The sequence below is a fragment of the Babylonia areolata genome, chromosome 19 (assembly GCF_041734735.1).
Source record: "Babylonia areolata isolate BAREFJ2019XMU chromosome 19, ASM4173473v1, whole genome shotgun sequence".
Classification (NCBI taxonomy): Eukaryota; Metazoa; Mollusca; class Gastropoda; order Neogastropoda; family Buccinidae; genus Babylonia; species Babylonia areolata.
The window spans coordinates 44,527,222-44,533,182 of NC_134894.1; positions in this window are offsets into that span (position 1 = coordinate 44,527,222).

Sequence of the window (5,961 nt, forward strand, 5' to 3'; positions counted from 1 at the left end):
AGGACTGGTTCTATCTTGTTAAGAAGAATAGCGAGAATTTTTCTTTCAAAGAGCAAATTGAAATCAAAAGTCACCCATCAGTTTTCTTTTCCCATTAATTTCTATTTTACTGCCAAAGAATTCCCTTTATTGTTCTGTTTATTCCCCACCCTCCCCCAAGGAAATTAGCCATTTCCCGTTTTAACAATCTGTGGCATTTCTATTTCGTTCTTAAGTTTTGAATAAATCAAGAATTCCTCATCTTACCCAAGAAAATTAGTCATTTTCGTTTAAACGTACAATTTGTGACTATTTTTATTTGATTCTCACGTTTTCAATGAACGAAGAATATCTTATTTCACCCCAAGAAAATTAGTTCCGTTTAAAAGACAATTTGTGACTATTTCTATTTCATTTTCAAATTTTAAATGAACGGAGAATAACTTATTTTCTAGTGCTATCAGTCTAAAAAGACAATTTGTGACTATTTCTGTTTTATTCTTAAGTTTTGAATAAACGAATGATATCTTCCCCTCCCCCCCCCCCCCAGAATTAGTCATCTCCGTTTAAAAAGACATTTTGTGACTTATGTTTCATTCTCAAGTTTTGATTGAACGAAGAATATATTTTCAATTTGATTTGATTTGATTGGGGTTTGATTTAAAATTAGTCATTTTCGTTTAAACGTACAATTTGTGACTATTTCTATTTGATTCTCACGTTTTCAATGAACGAAGAATATCTTATTTCACCCCAAGAAAATTAGTCAGTTCCGTTTAAAAGACAATTTGTGACTATTTCTATTTCATTTTCAAATTTTAAATGAACGGAGAATAACTTATTTTCTAGTGCTATCAGTCTAAAAAGACAATTTGTGACTATTTCTGTTTTATTCTTAAGTTTTGAATAAACGAATGATATCTTCCCCTCCCCCCCCCCCCCCCCCCAGAATTAGTCATCTCCGTTTAAAAAGACATTTTGTGACTTATGTTTCATTCTCAAGTTTTGATTGAACGAAGAATATATTTTCAATTTGATTTGATTTGATTGGGGTTTGATTTAAAATTAGTCATTTTCGTTTAAACGTACAATTTGTGACTATTTCTATTTGATTCTCACGTTTTCAATGAACGAAGAATATCTTATTTCACCCCAAGAAAATTAGTCAGTTCCGTTTAAAAGACAATTTGTGACTATTTCTATTTCATTTTCAAATTTTAAATGAACGGAGAATAACTTATTTTCTAGTGCTATCAGTCTAAAAAGACAATTTGTGACTATTTCTGTTTTATTCTTAAGTTTTGAATAAACGAATGATATCTTCCCCTCCCCCCCCCCCCCCCCCCCCCCCCAGAATTAGTCATCTCCGTTTAAAAAGACATTTTGTGACTTATGTTTCATTCTCAAGTTTTGATTGAACGAAGAATATATTTTCAATTTGATTTGATTTGATTGGGGTTTGATTTGGTGTGTGTGTGTGTGTGTGTGTGTGTGTGTGCGTGCGCACACATAGAGGAGGTTAATAGAGGAGGAGGAGGACATGGAAGAGGACATAGAGGAGGAGGAGGATATAGAGGAGGAGGAGGAAATGGAGGAGGAGGACATAGAGGAGGAGGACATTGAGGAGGAGGACATGGACGAGGATCTGGAGGAGGAGGAGGACATGGACGAGGATTTGACGGAGGAGGAGGACATGGACGAGGAGGAAGACATGGACGAGGATGTGGCGGAGGACATGGACGAAGACATGGACGTGGTTGTGGAGGAGGACATGGACGAGGAGGAGGACATGGACGAGGATTTGGCGGAGGAGGAGGAGGACATGGACGAGGAGGAGGACATAGACGAGGAATGTGGAGGAGGACATGGGCGAGGAGGAGGACATGGACGAGGAGGAGGAGGATCAGGAGAGGAGAAGAAGAAAAGAAGGAAAATGAAAAAATGATGACGACGACGACGACGACGACGACGAAGTCTGTATGTCTGTGTGTTTGTCTGTCTGTTTGACTGTCGGACTAGTGAACCCTCGGACTAGTGAACCCTCGGACTACTGGACCCTCGGACTAGTGAACCCTCGGACTAGTGAACCCTTCCCGTTTTCAAATGGGCTCCCTCAAGCATCAGTACAGTTCGCCGCATTTTCAACCAAGTAAGAATCCAAACCGATTCGGCAAAACGGGTCGACGCGCGACTGACTCCGATCACAAACACGTAGGCGATATATAATGGAAATTTGAGAGGCATGCAAAGCAAACCAATAACAAATTATGTGAATTTTTTTGGGGGAAAAAAGAAGAAGAAAAAAAAGAGTCCCTACTGCTCAGTGTTAGGACTTGATTTTCTCAATGGATTTATTTGAATCGTCAGGAAAGACCACTGGGACTGTCAGATTTACAAAAATCAACGGGAAATGTCATCTGTCATAACCTCCATTGTTCTGTAGCAAGACACAGAAATACTTCACATTGAGCATTGTCAAATTTAATGTTTGGGACTGGGAGCTGGGGTGGGGTGGGACACAGTTGGATAAGATACCTTCATATGTACTGTTGCTTGGGATCTTTTATGAATATGTATATATGAACTCTTTACCAAGGACTTCATGCTTGTCGGACCACTTAATAAGAAAGGGCATATAAAAGCATGACAAACCGTTGTCATTGAGCGACAACTGCTGTGACGAAAAGTGGCTATCAGGGGAAGTAACAAATGTCTCATGGATCAAAATATCGCGAAGAGTGACATCCCCTAGCCCCCATACCTAGTCACGTTGACATTGCCGAATCATTACACTTGGAATACTGTAAATACATACTCCGGCTTAAGAAAAGCACTCCAAACTGTTTCATCTATGGTGAAACGGGACATTTCCCCCTGTTTGTGCATGTATATTGCCGAATGATCAAATTCTGGCACAAATTGTCCATTGACACATTGTCTAGTAAAAAAAATTCTCCTCTCGCATGCTGAACACATTAACTGAATGTTTTAATTTACAAATACACAAAAATGACTGGTTACTTAAAATTAAACAGATTCTAGATGAAAATGGACTGTCTTTCGTGTGGTACTATCCACAATCTGTATCAGCTACATGGCTGATAAACAATCTGACCCAAAAACTTAAAGATAGTTATACACAAAAATGGGTAGAAACTTGCCGTGACTCTACAAAAGCCAATAACTACAGTCTATTTAAAAGCCAAATAGCTTTTGAAAATTATCTAGACCTTTTGCCATTGTGCTATAGCATCCCAATGTTGAAACTCAGAACAAGTAATCGCAAACAACCAATTGAGAAAGGGAGACACATGAACATACCACAAGAAGCAAGATTGTGTCATCTTTGTGACATGAATCGAGTGGGAGACGAATACCACTTTGTCATGGAATGTCCTGCAGTTCAAAATCTCCGCAATCAGTATTTACCTAAGTATTACACAACACGTCCCAACTTCCACAAATATGCAACATTGATGTCTATTAGTAGTAAGAAAAAGTTACTAAATTTTGCTAAGTTCATTAAAGAAGGTTTTAATGTGTTTCGTTAGGAGCCAGTTTCAGTCCGGATTCTATGCCACTTATGCCTTAACTGTACTTGTTGAATAGGAATTAGAACAATGACTTGTTAATCTTGACACCGCACCCCGTACATATCCATTTGTAATTGCATGATCATGTATGTATGTGCGTATATGTATGTGTGTGTGTGTATGTGTATGTATATATGTATATATATATATATATATATATATATATATATATATATATATGTATATAATGTATGTATATATATATATATATTTGTCTTTTTTTCTCTTGTATGTATCAAACCAATCCCAGTATTACTGGCAAATGGGTGCTAAAATAACATGCAAATTATTGTATATTTCATTTTGTTACATCATGTCATTATTAATGTTATGCTCCAACTACCCCCCCCCCCCACCCCCAGTTCCCAGTTCAGGCTCAACTAGTCAGATACAGAGCCGTATTGTAAATCTAAGGTTTTGATCTTTTCCACAATCAGAATCCAAAAAGAGCTGTTGTTTTGTACATAAGAGAGTATGAATGCGAAAGAATGTCGTTTAATGAATGATACAGATTTTGAAGAGTGTATGTTTGTTGATCTTGTAAGCGGAGATGGACAAAAAAACCTTGTTTGGTTGTGTATATAGAAGCCCAAACAGTACTAAAGATAATGATGATAGACTGTTTGAACTCTTGCATAGAGATTGCCTACATAAATATGACTGTGTCTGCATAGTAGGAGATTTTAATTACCCCAGTGTAGATTGGACAGGAGGGTGGACTGGTGAAGGTGATGACAAATTTAGAGAATGCACACGAAATGCATTTTTATACCAAATGGTAAATAAACCCACAAGAAGAAGAAAAGGACAAAAAGCTAACATACTAGATTTGGTTCTTGTAAACAATGAACAAATAGTTTCGGACATTGAACATTTGTCCCCATTGGGTAAAAGTGACCATGAGGTTCTTGCCTTCTGTCTATATATTGCAGACAAAAAATGTAAAGAAAAGAAAGAGGAGAGGAAGTATAATATGAACAAAGCAAATTACAATAATATGAGACTGGACATAAAATCCATAGATTGGAAATGCCTATACGACAAGGATGTAAATGACAGTTGGGAATATATTAAAAAGGAACTACACTCAACTATAAATAAAAACATTCCTAAAATGATATACATCAAACGAGAGAAATATAAACCCATGTGGCTCGATAAAAAAGCTATGCGGATTATCAAAAAGAAATATAACTTATATCAGAGATTTTTGAATACAAAAAATGGTAAAGATTATCAAAAATATAATGAAACAAGAAACCTATGTAACAAACAGATCAAAAGTGCAACTAAAGAATTTGAGAAAAAGCTCTCTAAAGATGTCAAATCTAATCAAAAAGGCTTTTGGAAATATGTCCAAACTAAAACTAAATCAAAAATTGGAATAAACCCCCTAATTGACAAGGATGGCACGAAATCTGTAAGTGACAAAGAAAAAGCCAATACTCTTAACAGTTTCTTCTCAAGTGTTTTTACAAAGGAGAAAGTTGATAACATACCAAATCTGGACCCTGGATCTAGATCAAATGGCAAAATGGTAACTGACATTAAAATTACAAGTGAATCTGTAAAACAAAAGTTGAAAAAACGAAATCCAAATAAAGCTCAGGGCCCAGATGCAGTACCAGCAAGGATTCTGAAAGAGTTAAGTGAAGAGCTAGCAGAACCGCTAAGCATATTGTTTAATAAATCAGTTGAACAAATGGTAATACCAGATGACTGGAAGATGGCTACAGTAACGCCAATATTTAAAAAAGGTACAAGAACTGACCCTGGAAACTATAGACCTGTTAGTTTAACTTGTATAACATGTAAAGTTCTGGAATCATATGTAAGAGATACTATTGTTGATCATTTGACAGAAAATTGTTTGTATGCGGAATGCCAACACGGATTTCGGAAACACAGATCATGTGTAACTCAGTTACTAGAAGTCATGGAAGACTTCACACAAATGATAAACAGGGGCGAAGATATTGATGTGCTCTACTTAGACTTTAAGAAAGCTTTTGATTCTGTGCCACACCAGAGATTATTAAAAAAGATAGAATCTTATGGAATATCAGGAAAAGTATTAAATTGGACTAGGGATTTTCTCACAAACCGAAAACAAAGAGTTAAGGTGGAAGATAGTTATTCAGAGGAAGCAATGCTTCCTCAGTGGAATTCCACAGGGTAGTATCTTAGGACCCATACTTTTTACATTATTCATAAATGACTTGCCTCAGACAGTATCAAGTGTATGTAAAATTTTTGCAGACGACACTAAACTTTACTGTTCACCAAGTTCACAACACATAATGCAAAATGACATTGACTCCTTGATAGAATGGTCTGAAAAATGGAACTTATACTTTAATGCTTCCAAATGCAAAGTATTACACATTGG